Source organism: Bombus huntii, chromosome 18, assembly GCF_024542735.1.
Source record: "Bombus huntii isolate Logan2020A chromosome 18, iyBomHunt1.1, whole genome shotgun sequence".
NCBI classification, from domain to species: domain Eukaryota; kingdom Metazoa; phylum Arthropoda; class Insecta; order Hymenoptera; family Apidae; genus Bombus; species Bombus huntii.
Genome location: NC_066255.1, coordinates 5,668,131 through 5,683,953, shown reverse-complemented (window position 1 = coordinate 5,683,953; position 15,823 = coordinate 5,668,131). Strand labels below are relative to the sequence as shown.

Below are 15,823 nucleotides of genomic sequence, written 5' to 3'. Positions count from 1 at the left end.
CTATGCGTGCTCTAACTATTACTTAAATATAATTCAATAAAGTAATTACAAAACAGTGGAAGTGGAAAATACCTCGTGAACAATTACTCATCGTAGAAAGAAGCGTATATGCGAAGACAGGTTATGTGTCCATATCCGTAGAACATAATCTACGACAGCCAGCTGAAACAAATGTAGGAATTAACTTTAATTGTTTCGATACAAAACATAATACTACTAAATGTTTATAACAATATTGTGCCTAAACCAAAGGAAGTGTGACACTGCTTATTGAATAATGCAGATAGAAACCTAAAAGGAAAAGGAAAATTATTATGTGCGTTCTAACCATTAATTATAAAATGTGTAATTAAATAAAATAATTACAAAACAGTGGAAGTGGAAAGTACCTCGTGAACAATTACTCATTGTAGAAGGAAGTGTATATGCGAAGACAGGTTATGTGTCCATATCCGTAGAACACAAGGTATGACAGCCAGCTGAAACAAATGTAGGAATTAACTTTAATTGTTTCGATACAAAACATAATACTACTAAATGTTTAGAACAATATTGTGCCTAAACCAAATGAAGTGTGACACTGCTTATCGAATCATGCAGATAGTAGAAACCTAAAAGGAAAAGGAAAATTATCATGTGTGTTCTAACCATCATTTAAATACACAACATGTTAATTCAATAAAATAATTAAAAGCAGTGAAAGTTAAAAGCACCTAGTGCACAATTAATCATCGTACATGCAGGAATTTCGCAGAAACAAGTTGTGAACTCACTCCGTAGAACATAGTATACGACTGTCAGCAGAAACGAATGAATGAACTAACCTCAATTGCCTTAATATATATGGAAGAGAATAATACTATTAAAGACTTGCAATAATATTTCAATTAAACTAAATGAAGCACGATAACAATCAATAATTGATGCTCGACAACAGACTTACAGTTCGCTAATGGAAAATAAAACCGAGAAAATCAAAAAAATTAATGACATTATAACGAAACAACTCAGCGTTGACATAGCGGTCTTTAATAAGAAGAAATAAAATCAGTTAATAAGTGCAGGAAGAGTTAAGAAATAACTAAGATAGGTTAAGTGAGTGACAACGATAATTTACTACTCACATCGAAGAAGTTTATACAAGGGTCAACGCAGTTATGAGAAACCAACTACCAAATTGGAGTAAATGTAATACGAAGAATCGAAGTTGATACTAGTGGAATGATCAAGAAGACGTGAGAAAATTGGAAAGTCGAGAATTAGTGACATTATAACAAACGATTCAACACCGACGGAATGGTCTTAGCAAACAAGAAAAGGTACCTTATAAGTTAACGATGTTTGTATGCAACCAATCATCGCTAAAGGAAGCGTGCACGCAGGAACTCCACGAGAATGGGCTATGGATCCAACTTTGCAAAACATAATACACGACAGTATGAACGTATCGAAGGTAATAAATATCTAGGTAACCAATCATAACCTAAAAAGGGGAAGAATGTTGTAAACCATCTTGGAATAGAAATTGATAATAATAAGAAGCTCGTTACTCACATCGGAAGATATACATTAAAACCGACGCAGTTACAAGAAGCCTACTACCAAACTTAAGTGAATACTTACGGAATACTGAACCAGATACTACCGAAACAGTCAAGGCAGCAACAAGAAACTGGAAAACCAAGGAAGTATTCTGACATTATAACAACACAATTCGATGCTGACGAAGCGGTCTTAGCAAAGAAGATAGTAGACGGACTATTTTACTATACAGATATTTACAAAATATAATGTTTTATATATATCTATATATATACTTACAATTCTAGGATAAGTAGAAGTAGTCTTGACAAGTGTTAGACATGTAACAAAGGATCAGAAGATACCAAACGCGCACCATATAGCTGTTCCAAGTAAAAGACTCAGCGTTGAAGGATTAGAATTGTAGAACCTATAAACAATAAAGATTTTAACTGGCAATGTATAAGATTAGCTCCTAAATTCTATGTAAAGGCTGCAAATTACACGCACAAGGTAACGACAACTTCATAACAAAGAAACAGAAAATAGCCAATAATATAGGAATAGGTTATGAATTAATCAAAACTGATTAACTGAATATCAACGACAAACGCGATTAAGATAAAAAATTATTATATTGTACTAAGTTAATATAGCATAATTGTATTAATTCTGGCGTAGAGAAATAAGGTTATGTTACGCAGTAGAACTGGTAATAACAAACTATGCACATATTACTATCAAATTAATTAAGCGAACATTCTATAAAAATAAACCACTCGAAACACAACAATAAAACAGTGCTATTGATAAATTATAAAATTTAACAATAACACAATCCACATGCTATTATATTAAAATAACACACTATGCACATATTAGTATTATAATGATTATACAAACAATACTATTGTCATCTAAAAATTCTAACTACACTAAAATAGAGGAAAATAAGCGACGGACGAATAATTATTTCAGTATTAAATAAATTAAAGGACGCGTCACTTTTACTAGAGACACTCACGAGCGGCCATCTTGGACTGTTATGATAGCTCTTACACGTGCGCATCGGAATACATGCAATAATTACGCACATTAAATAAATGCAAATAATATTATTCCCACTGCAATTATACGTCAACTATTAAAATAGAGTCACAAATAATTAACGGATAAATAATAGATTTCACATTAATAAAATGTTACTGTATACTACGAACATTCACAGGCGGCCATTTTGGATAATCAACACGTGCATATAGTAGCCTTTATGCGTTACAAAACAAATCATATTTTCAGCGAAGGAATAAATATTTATTAATGATAATAAAAATGGAAGATAGTAACAAAGAAAGAATAAATAATGATCAATACAACGTAACGCAAGAATATTGGAAATTGATAGAAACCAGCCGTGAGAAACAAACCATGAAATAATATATTAAGCTTACTATTATAAAAAGAAAAATGACATTTTAACGCATAAGAAGACTCGGCAAATACTAAGTTGCCACGCGCCTTGAACGATTCACTGGCATCAGCAAGGAAGTTATCAGATACATCGCAGATGCAACTTCCGCAAGGAAAAGTTGGCACGCGCTTGTGTCACGTAATTTTTAGGGTTGGTTGGTGAAAATAAAATATAGTTGAGTCGTAACACAACAATTAACTTTGTTTTAATCAACCTTTATTGTGAATTCACCAATCACAATGTAACACGCACTGAATTAGCATAAATCACAATTCACTCCAACCACGTTATGTAAGACTTAGTTACAACAATACATTAAGTACGTGACTTATAAGGGTAGAGACCGATATAGATATGTTGACTATTCTAAGGATACAGAATAAGTGAAGTTTTACTGACGATACTGTGTCTGAGGAAAGCAAGGGGTGGGTGTGTCTAAGGACACGGGACTATCGGATTTGTTGATGACAATTTTGGTTAAGGAAGTGAGGGCAGTAGACACCGTCTCCGATTGGATAATAAGACGGTTAGTGGACCAGGAAGGGTTTTAGCCGTCCTCGCGAGAAAGTTGCCAACGGAACATACCAGATGTGGAGAAAACCAAATTTCTAAGCTAACACGTGGTAGACAATAAACGTAAAGGGAAATCTAAGACAGGAAATACTCGCTTGGTCTGAAGGACCTTAACTATGAAAATGCCAAGGCCCCTGGTGGGCACTTAAGACTATTGAGGGTGCGCGCCAAGGATATGCAGACATCTGGGTGCCATCCTGTCCGTGGTGTCCGTGCCACGTTTCACTGGCATCAGTAAGGACGTTCTGGGAAACATCGCAGACGCACCATTAGCAAAATACGAGCTACTACGATACCGACATTTTATCACGCACCTTGCATGTCCCTAATACCCAACGAAATATGAGAAATTAAGAAGACGAAACTTCAGCAGCATCTACGTGTCTCAAGGATATGAGAAATTAGGAATAGCGTAAATAAGATAATCAAGAAGACGAAACTTCAACACAGTCCGCGAAAGTAGACAGTCACAAAATTCCTAATTTGTCATGTAGCAATGCTGTGATTCCCATAGAGATGATCCATCACGTGACAATTAGGATATTATAAATAAGCGGGAATAACATAGAGTAGGGGAGTCCTTATTCAACATTCAGACCATTCACATCGTCACTCTATCCGTCGAAATCGAATATTAGAAAAGTTAAATAGTTTCGAGAGTCTTCATCCAAAATTCAAATCATTTACATCGTCACTCTGTCCGCCGAAATCGAATATTAAAAATGGTTTCAAAAAATCATCATTCGAATTAAGCATTCGTATTGTCACTTCATCTGCGGAATCAAAGTTAATTGTCAAAATTCGACACATCACCAAGCCATACATACCGCCGATCGACTTTACATCTAATCAAGGTAGGAAATTTGAAATTGTATATCCTCTTCTCTTTTAACTTGCAGTCGAACAAAGTTGTCTCTGAACAAAAAGACCCGTCGGCAGCTATAGTTGACAGATAAAACTATCTAGCACACAATTTACGTAGATTTCATCCGAATGTCTTGAATTCACGATATAAAATTGAAATAAGCGTTCTTGGCCAAGATTTAATAAATTGTCTGGAATAAAACAACTTTATCAAACTTCGATCTATTTCGTTTACAATCGTTCGCTGTATCAACCAGTGATTACGGTGTTTTCAACGCAGAGAACATCTATGGTTTTTCGTTTTCCTCTTCCCATCGCTAGCAGATTGCTCATCCTTGGGCGAGGCCTACGAAGCCACACTGATTGCCCACAGTGGACCCAGTTGCCAATTAAAACAATCATTTTTCGCTTACGACTCCACTAGTTGCCAAGAACGAATTATATTATCTAAATTGTTAAATCTAACTGATTATTCGCTGTGTTAAACCTGTGTTAACGGTGTTTTCAATTATCGAAAACACTTATCGATTTTCGCATTCCTCCTCCCATCGTTGGCAAATATCGCCCGTGTTTGGGCAAGGCTTGCGAAATCGCACAAGTCGCACACAGAGAGTGATATTCATTTCACCTTGATCATATCAGATGACAAAAACAAGAAAGAATCGAAAAGATAAAAGTCACCTCCGCAAGAAGCGAGCCGAACGTTGGTACAAACGATTAATTGCTGCATAAGTTAAAAGGGAAGAAAAGAGGCGCCGAGAAGAGTTAGAATTAAATCGCGAAGATTCTGCACCGAGTTTTTCGCCCTCGAGTTCACCTATTTCCGAACATTGCGAGACGCATTCCTCCCAATCTCGATTACCATCGCCTACATCTTACGATAGCGTTTGTCATAAACATATTATGTTAATCGCCCGAACGAGTAAAAATTAGCTTTCGCCATTAATCCTATCGACACAAATAAATCTTACCCTACTAAACATTTGTAAAACTTATCCGATTAGAAGCTCGAGTATTTACTATATCTACATATATATATTTGTCGAGTTTACATTAGAATTAGGGTTAGGGGCGTAAGACGAATCTTCGTTTGGGTTACACGTTGTCGTTATGCAATAGAGAAGACATTGACTAGTGCAAATACGATTATTATAGAACCGGACAAGTAACCGTGGTAGTTAGGTACTCGAGAAACTAATGACAATGATCCTAGGTTCAATAACGAATCGTGGACGGGATGATAGATGAACGTACACACAAAATCTAAGTCAAAAAGCCTTCATTCAGAAAGTAAGGGAAATTGGCGTCGCCGCTAATTGGTCAATCTCCATACCGGTGGTTAGAAAAAGATGCTAGCCGCCCTCGAGGGAAAGTTGCTAGTGGGAGACGCCGCTCGTTGAAAAATAGGTCTCACCTATTTTCCCGTAGTTGGGACAAAGACCGTTTGTCTGTTTGAAGGACTTTAGTTGACTAAATCTTAAGATTTATAACGGGCCCTCGAGCTAGCTGAACATGTATTGCGGAGACGCATCGACATCTGGCAATCGTCTTACTCGAAGAATAGGGTCTGCGTGTGGCGAGCCACGGGACAGAAACCGTTGGAATGTTTACTGTCGCGTGTCGCCATGAATATTTCTTTTAAGGAGAGCTATAGGATTACTCCATACCTTTGTTAGACAAAGCGTTCATCCCTTGGCCGCGGCTACGTTGGGCGACAGACTGTCGCCTCGAGCCAGAGCTCACTATCACCAATGTCGAACAATTACAATCGGATTAAATAACTACAATTGTTTAATTACTGCTATAGTAGACTCTAGGTTACAATGTTGCGGGGTTATCCAAAGTTCCAAAGGCTCCGGTGTTCTTTCATCTCCGACATATACATATATATATATATATATAGGTAACAATCTAAGCAATTCGACATTCAAATAAAAATCCGTTCAACGAGGACAAATATTTATTGTACCCAGCTTTAATCCTCTCCCGTGCCAGTATCCCTGCACATAGCAGGTTAGCCGAAAAGTGGAATTCGTTTGCCAGTTGCATTAAACGTTAGTTAACGCTACCCATTAAACGTAAACTATTGGATAAGCACTTACGAAGTAACAAAACCCCGACAGACGAAGGTACAAGATCTGTTTTTCTACAGCCAAGAAGGTGCTTACAGAGGCACTTCCAGACTGGGAATTCAATCTAGTAGTTACTGAAAATACACGACAGACGAAGGTACAAAGATTTGTCTTCCTACAGCCAAGAAGGTACTTACAGAGGCTCTTCCAGACTGGGAATTCAATCTAGTTACCAAAGACACTATAGACGAACAATACCCATCACACACTAATATTCTTAACTTGAAGAGAAACAATAATAATAGTAATAATAAAAAAAAAATTTTTTGAAATAGTCCTTAGACTATTTCTGGTGGCAGCAACTACCGTATTAATCAGAAATCTAAATCAATATTTCATACACAATAATATCATTTCAATATTTCCCTTCCGATTAAACTCAATTCAAACAGAAAATAAATTCAATAAAATTAAAATTTAAAATTTGAACGATTTAAACAAATGAGTACATAACAGAGGAGATTTTAAATTTTTGGTGGCAGCGGTGGGATACGCTCCACAGAGGATTAAAGTTGTCACGCTTGTCAATAAAATATATATTTAAGAAACAATGGCGATTGAATTGGAATCGTTGGACGAAGAAATGGTTTTGACATTGTCGGAAAAACTTAAGGCATGGGATGCGAACTTTCGCGATATGAGTGCAAAACTCGTCGAACTACAAAACGGCATGTTCGAACTTAAAACAAAACAGGAACCTAAAACACCCGTATCGCCGCCGACAACACTGTTATGGAAGTGATACATTTACACTGTACATGAGAGTGTGTGTGTAAGGGTCAGAGGGCGTCCAGGTCTTAGTTGAGACAAAAGACTGCCGTTAGAAGACTCTGGATAGTCTGTTTGACAACAAGCGTGCGTGCAAGACGTTCTTCAGAGTGGAATATAGATGTATAGCTGTTGTGTGTGAAATATAGTCAATTATTTGTATTTCCAAATCCTCGAATTTCCTTAACAAACACAACAAGAGACGGTCCAGCCGAGTGGACATACCCAGCCAATTAAGCTAAAAGACGCGATCGAATCGGTGCCAGTGTTCGACGGATATCGACCATCGATATTCCACTTTTTAAGAGCTTGTGAGCGCGCGCGAAATATGATTCCCAGATATCAAGAACCTCAATTAGTAAAATTGTTAGTAAATAAGCTCCGTGGACACGCGTTCCTCGCCATCAAAGACACAGAATTAATGAGTCTAAATGATTTCGGAAATAAATTAAAGGATCTATTCGGCCTAAAGAAATCTCTTAACGAATATAAAGGGGAATTAGGAACGATATTTCAACGACCCGGGGAAGACATATTAAATTATATGGATCGAGTTAGAAATCTTAGATTGGCAATAATGGACGGAGAAAAAGGCGACTACGGCATCATATCCCCCGATATCCAAGATACCATAGATTGGGAAACGAGAGAAGCTTTCGTTAAAGGACTTCCGAACGAAGTATATGTGCGAGTAAAAATAGCAGGGTACCACACTTTAGAAGATGCGTATCGTCAAGCCGTCAAAGCAACAGACGAATAACCGATAGAACGCGACCCCAACGACCGACACCCTCGAACTATTACAGACGCGACAACGCACATCCTTCGAACACTAACAACAATATCAGGAACAACCGCCAAGATCGAAGATCGGTACCTCCCTCGCAGAATTTTTCGAATACTACAAGACAAAATAGCACGTGTAATTATTGTAAAAAAACCCGGGCATTTAGTGAAAGATTGTTACAAATTTAAAGCCCGAGTAGATGCTGGATTAATCGTACCCTATGCTTCGAGACAATCGGGAAACCAAGCACGTCCTTCGGGAGGAACGATACGCCGAATCGCCCAAGAGTACAGGCGGCAACCAGGAGACCGGCGCCGACGGCACCAAACAGAACAAGGGCAACCACCCCCGCGAGATCGACTCCACCACCCATAATGAGAGACAGAGCGAACGCAATGCCGACCGTAAGGTCGAACGAACAACCATTAAATACTGTGGGGGAGTCATCCCACAACCAAACGAGGTCACAAACAGAGAATCCGGAATCTCAAGACAAAAGGGAAAGAGTGAAGCACAAGCAACCAGCGAAGGAAAATCACCGAGAGTCGAATTCAGATTCGGAAGGCGACCTCTCCGAATTATTTCAGTAAAATTTAAGGATTCCCCAACGACTCCAACTGCATGAATAGTTTCCCCAGATGTAAAAACTAAGACGAGCTTATTATTAGACTCTGGATCAGAAATTAATATTATCAAAAAACCCGCTTTATCCGATTCAGCCATCATCGACGAAAAGGAATCAATCGAAGTGCGAGGAATTACGGCAACGAGCCTGGTCTCCCTAGGGCAGACGGTAATACAGGTTGCGGGCCATCCGGTTGGTTTTCATCATAGTCGATGATTCATTGCTAATCGATCAAGACGGAATCCTAGGATCCGAATTTTTTGCAGGTTGTAAGGCTCGTTTAGATTATGAGGGAAAACATATCAAATGGGGAAATATTTATATTCCCTTCGATACTAAAGAAAAAATAATTATACCGAAGCGAAGTTCAGTAACGTGTTTAATTAATATCGCAAATCCAGAGATAAAAGAGGGATTTATTCCCAGAATCGAGCCGATCAAAGGAATTTATTTTGGTAATGCAGTTGTGAGGAATCATAAAGGAAAAGGTTACATAAGAATAATAAATACTACTTCAAGAAATTACGAATTTACAACACCAACAATGGTAATTAAGGAATTCGAAAACTCCTGCCCGCTTCCTAGGACAGCGTGTAATACAGTTTTAAAATCGAAGGAAAGTAGATACGATAAAATAATTGAGTTACTACGACTCGAACACTTGAACGAAGAAGAAAAGGAAAATGTTAAAAAGTTGATTCGTAATAATCAAGATAGGTTTCATATTTCAGGAGATACATTGGAAGCAACTGAAGTTTTGGAGCATAGAATAATTACAACGAATAATGTACCAATTAATACTAAACAGTATCAATATCCACTAGTACATTGAGAAGAGATAAATCGACAAATTTAAGAATTACTAGATACGGACGTAGTGGAACCATCAATATCTCCATATAGCTCCCCGTTATGGATTGTACCCAAAAAAAACCGGTTCACAAGGAAATAAACGCTGGAGATTAGTTATCGATTATAGAAAGTTGAACGATAAAACGATCGGCGATGCTTTCCCACTACCCAACATTACAGAAATATTGGATCAATTAGGAAGTGCAAAATATTTTTCCACGTTTGACTTAGCATCGGGCTTTCACCAGATCCGTATGTCACAAGAAGATGCCCACAAAACTGCATTTTCGACACCGTACGGACCTTTTCAATTCAAAAGAATGCCCTTTGGATTAAAAAATGCCCCAGCAACATTGCAACGTTTGATGAACTCAGTGTTATCTGGTCTGCAAGGAATAGAACTATTCGTCTATCTGGATGACATAGTGATTTATTCGAGGTCTCTTCAAGAACACGAAATTAAATTTAATAAGTTAATGGAAAGACTGAGGAAAGCTAAATTACGATTACAGCCTGATAAGTGCGAATTTTTACGACACGAGGTGAATTATCTAGGACATATAATTAGTGAGGATGGCGTGAAACCCGACCCAAAGAAAATCGAAGCCGTATCAAAATTTCCACGACCAAAAAGGGTGAAAAATATCAAACAATTTCTGGGACTAGCAGGATACTACAGAAGATTTATACCCGATTTCTCCAACGTCGCAAAACCATTGACACAACTATTAAAGAAAGACACTCCCTTTAAATGGACAGAAAATCAAGAAAATGCATTCGATAATTTAAAGACAGCGCTAATGACAAAACCCATTCTACAATATCCAGACTTTTCTAAACCTTTTAACCTTACTACAGACGCATCAGCGGTGTATAAGCGGTGCAATAAGCGGTGTACTGAGTCAAGGGCCAATCGGAAAGGACTTACCGATTGCATATGCCTCAAGACTATTAAATTCCGCCGAAAAAAACTACTCTACCATAGAAAAAGAGTGTCTGGCAATTGTTTACAGCGCAATGCACTTCCGACCGTATCTTTACGGAAAAAAGTTTACTATCGTAACCGATCATGAACCTTTAGTGTGGATGCATTCTATCAAGGACCCTACTTCGAGAATTTGGAAATGGAAATTAAAGTTATCGGACTTTGAATTTGATATTGCATACAAAGAAGGCAGGGCGAACGCAAACGGAGACGCATTATCTAGGAATCCTCCGGAAGTTTGTCTACCAATCAGAAAGAGAGAGGAATATACGTCAACGGAAGACATTCCCATATTCGAAGCTAAACCACGCATCTTGCCTTAATCCACTGATCCTACAAAACAAGGAAAAGTTTTTACCCGAAAACATCTTACAATATAAGAAACCCCCATAAAATATTTTGACCAAGCATTCGCAGAGCTCGATGTAAGCACAAATAGAGGAATAACCAATCGAGAAAAAGAAGACACGGATACAACAAGCGAAGAAGAGCCCTCCACTGTAATTCCAGAACTAATTCAACAACGAGAAAAGGACACGAGACCTACGATAATTGCGGAACTAAAAATTTCAGAAACCCGAGACTCAATTACGAGAGTAAATGACCATAAAGTAATATTCATAGATGTACATGGCAATCCGATAGATAAAGGAGCCTTCGAAATCAAGGAGACGGGGAAATTGCCTCGTTATGAAGATTTAATGTTGGAAAAAGCAAGATTGAATTACGATTTCGGGAAATACATCGTATCCCTACCGATAAAGGAAAATAGAAATATTCCAATAACGCCAGAAAATTTATTAAATTCGCTAAGATCTCTACTAGATGTAGTAAATGAAAAACAGGTAACTTCCTTTAGCATTAGCAAAGGAAACTTGGAGGAAATACCCTGGCGATATACAATCAGAAAATTAAAGGAAATATTTATGGGAAAAACCTTAACCATCACCATTTGCACTGGGGAAGTAATTACCCCGCCTGTGGAAGCGCGGAACAACATAATACGAGAAAAACATGAATCAAGTGTAACAGGACACAAAGGAATAACAAAAACTTATCAAAGAATACGACTACTATTGGGAAAACATGAAAAAGGAAATTCAAGATTACGTAAGAACATGTAAGGAATGTCAATTGAAGAAACTCACAAGAATAAAAGCAAAGCAACCAATGGTACTTACAGACACACCAGGTAAAGCGTTCGACAAGATTAGTATGGATATTGTAGGTCCATTACCAAAAACTCAAAAGGGAAACGAATATATATTAACCATCCAAGACTTATTAACAAAATACTCAATTGGGATTCCACTAGGAGGAATCTCTTCAGCCGAGATAGCGGACGCTTTTGTAAAGCGATTTATTTGTCGTTTCGGATCACCGAGGGCTATTCTCACTGATCAAGGAACGAACTTTACATCCTCACTAATGAAGAAAGTAGCAAAGAGATTCCGCATCAAACAATATACCACGACGGCATATCACCCACAAAGTAACGGTTCAATTGAAAGATCTCACCACGTACTAATTGAATATCTCAAACTATATATTGAAAATTCCAGAAATTGGGACGAATGGGTAGAGTTAGCTATGTTTTCCTATAATACCTCTGTACACGAAGGAACGAAATTCTCCCCGCACGAATTAGTTTTTGGACATTTAGCCAGAGAACCTACAGGTGAAGTGATAATCGAAGAGAACTTAGAACCGACATACGCAGAATATCTCGAAGACCTGTTCGATAAAATTAACACCGTACAACGAATGGCAAGAGAAAATTTAATAAAATCCAAACTAAGATCAAAAGAATATTACGACTGACGAATCAACCCCCAGGATTTTAAGGTAGGAGATTCGATATATTTACTAAAAGAACCCAGTAAAGGAAAATTCTCCGACCAATATACTGGACCATATAAAGTGCTAGAAATCTTGCAGAACCAAAACGTCAAGATTGAAGTAAAAGGGATTCCGCGAACGGTGCACTTAAACAAACTAAAACTAGCGCATAACCGAAATAAGCAATGAGTAAAGTGATTTCAGTGGGCAACGTAGTGCAGTAGTGTATGTTGTAGTGCTGTTCATCGATACAGATATCGAACACTTAAAAGAAAAGGAAAAAATTATTATGTGTACTCTAATTATTGTTCAAATATAAAACATGTTGATTTAATAAATAACTAAATGAGTGAAAATGAAAGTTACCTTAAGAACAAGTGATCAACAAATAAGGAAGTGTACGTGCAAGTACAGGTTATGGATCGTTGTTCGTGGAACATAATGTATGACAGCTACCTAAAATAAGTGAATAAATTAGTTTCAATTGTCTCAGTGCAAAATACAAGGTTACCAAGTGTTATTAACTATATTGTGGATAAATTAAAAGGAAGTGCGACACCGTTCGTCGAATAATACAGATAGCGAAAACCTAAAAGAAAAAAAAAAGGGGAAAATTATTATGTGTACTCCAATTATTGTTTGAATATACAACGTGTTGATTCAATAAATAATTAAAAGAGTGGAAGTGAAAGTTACCTTGTGAACAAGTAATCATCACACAAGAAGGTTTACGTGCAAAATAGGTTATGGATCTCTGTTTGCGGAACACCATGTACGACAGCCAGCTGAAAATAAATGAACAAATTAACTTCAATTGCCTTAATGCAAAATACAACATTACTAAACGTTATAACAGTACTGTGGAAGCATGGCGCTGTTCGTCGAACAACACAGATAGCGTAAACCTGAAAAGAAAAGAAGTTTATTACGAGTGCTCCAATTACTGTTTGAATGTAAAACGTGTTAGTTCAACGAGTGACCAAAACAGTGAAGGTGCTACTTACCTCGTGAACAATTAATCACCATACAAGGAAGTGTACATGCATGAATTTTGCAGATTAACAAGAAGAAATAAGGTAGCTGATAAGTGTAGAAAGAGGTTAGAAAATAATTAAGATAGATTAATTGAAAGTAAAAGGATATTTTATTATGTATTAATCTACGTAGTATTGTTATATTATTATATCTAACATGTAGAAGCGAATTTTGTAATGCACAATAGCGGTCGCATGCACAATGCATTATACACATATTAAATTAAATAAACTAAACAGTACCTTTATGGCCACAGATATAAGACGATTGAAGACAACCGTAGTAAGTATTTAAGACATATCCAAGAATCAGGTGATGTTGTGGGAATGCTCTAGGTGATGGGGCATCGAAAGAGTAGAACCTGAAGAATTAAAAGACAATATTAATCTAACAAGTAGATTTTAATCACTAATAAGGGAACTAACTCATATCATGCACAAAATAATAGCAAATAGCAATTACATGCAATAATAAATTAATAGGAAAAATAAGAAAGGTTAATAAACACAGGAATAGGTTAGAAATTAATCAGGATAGACTAACTAAATATTAACAACATGACTGAACTCGGTGCAAAAGAATAAAGTTACGCTATACAAAATATCTGGTAACACAATACACAAAAAACATTAACTAAATTAAACAAGACTTATATAAATGCAAGTCGTGTATAATCAAAACAATGACTATTGAAATTCGGTAACAACACAATCCATGCTATCACATTTAAGTAACACACGGTATTGACACACACAATATCATGAAACACAAAACAATATTACAGAAACACTATAAAATAAATTATAATAACAAATTCACTATTTCAACAACACGCTATTGTCGACATTAAACAAACGATACACGCAAGCGACCATGTTGAAAACTCGTCACGCGCACCCCACACATACGCACCCCAATACATATAATAGCCAATACAATGTAATACAGCATTATAATGGCGATACTAGGTACTGAACAAAAAATATATAATAAAAAAAAAATAATAAAAAGGAAAGAGAAGAAAGAGGGGAGAGAGTTAAGGAAAATATATATAATAAATAACAACTAACATAACCATAACATATTATATTATACACATACAGGATAGGTCCGAACAAAACTTATAAAATTTATAAAATACATATATTAACTGTTCTCATATGTATGTACAGAACAGGTGGCGAGTTCATCAACCCTAACATAGAAGACTCAGACGGGCTTGTACCCGCATTCGATCTGGAAGCGACGGAGGATGTCCAGTCTTGCCTCTGTGTTCGGTTGATACGTTCTGTCTACCATTTAGATAACGGTCATCTTTGTCAAGACTGTTTCGATAACTTAGATCCAGATGACCAGGACCTATGTGACGACCCACCCACTCATTTCATATGCGGAGTACCTGCAAGAACACGAATATCATACTGTCGCATGTGTGATATAAACCTAGCGGACCTACAACCCGCTATATCATGCCTCCAATGCATGATCATTTACACTAATCTAACTCACCTTGAAAGAAACTTTTTAGTTCAAGGAACAGTGATCCGCGCCGTAGAACTATGAAGTACTTGTATGCTACGCACAAGACCAAACACTGATGCTATCCACCTGTAAACAAATGACATTTATAACTATGCACATAACTTTCACTTAACGTTTACCAATATATATATACACGCATGTTGTAAAGTAGGCAATATCTATTGATAATCCAAGTGATTCGTAAAATAAGTTGTTATATTTACCATTATACGCACATATATATATATATTCAAAGACAAGCTATAATTGTAATAAAAAAAAAAAAAAAAAAAAAAAAAGGGGAGAGAAAAAAAATATATAAATATAAACTTTTTATATATATAAATTAATAATAATAATAAAAGGTTATTCTTATTTCTAATAAACTCGAGAGTAAGAAACAATTTAATAAATTGTTGATAGGAAGATGAACCACCTAGTCATCATACTCACCCTCATCAAAATAACATACGGCCGGGTAGGATATGACTGCAACGGCAACCACCTCAATGTTACCACTATCTCTCTAAACTTCATCGGGGATTGCAGCATACAGCCTACATTGACTGAAACCCAAGATATTTATATACAATTACTTCAACTCTCAGAATTTGAATTTACTAACGTAAGGCAATGCAAGGTGCAAATAACTCGAATTGTATATTACTGCGGCATGCATTCTCACACGTCGGCAGTGCATAACGGATTCGCCGAATACCTCCATGAAACAACCGCCCAACAATGTGCAAGGATGCACCAAGACGGCACGTTTTCACTCGGACCACAAAACCTTATAGTTGGTCTAAAGGATAATGCAACAGAAACAAGGACGCTTGTCCTAGCCGGCAAG

At 36.8% G+C, this 15,823-nt stretch overlaps 1 protein-coding gene and 2 long non-coding RNA genes across 4 annotated transcripts in view; all 3 read right to left on the bottom strand.

Moving 5' to 3' along the window:
• The window catches only part of LOC126875504 (uncharacterized), a 258,579-nt gene extending 254,810 nt beyond the window's left edge, over positions 1-3,769 (bottom strand). The window contains exon 1 of the mRNA XM_050638482.1: positions 3,397-3,769. The gene's annotated coding sequence lies outside the window, so the exon portion shown is untranslated. The remainder of the gene's footprint in view (positions 1-3,396) is intronic.
• Positions 3,770-12,851: 9,082 nt separating this feature from the next.
• Positions 12,852-14,427, bottom strand: LOC126875539 (uncharacterized). Of its 2 annotated transcripts, XR_007693538.1 has the most exons (4): positions 14,272-14,427; positions 13,695-13,813; positions 13,277-13,322; positions 12,852-13,202 (listed from the first exon to the last, which is right to left on the bottom strand). It is a non-coding gene; the product is annotated as an uncharacterized LOC126875539 (long non-coding RNA). The 2 variants fall into 2 exon arrangements; XR_007693539.1 differs by lacking the exon at positions 13,277-13,322 and having other exon boundaries at positions 14,272-14,425.
• Positions 14,428-14,523: 96 nt separating this feature from the next.
• On the bottom strand, positions 14,524-15,587 carry LOC126875531 (uncharacterized). Its single transcript, XR_007693528.1, has 3 exons — positions 15,427-15,587; positions 14,962-15,060; positions 14,524-14,851 (listed from the first exon to the last, which is right to left on the bottom strand). It is a non-coding gene; the product is annotated as an uncharacterized LOC126875531 (long non-coding RNA).
• Between the last annotated feature and the right edge of the window lie 236 nt (positions 15,588-15,823).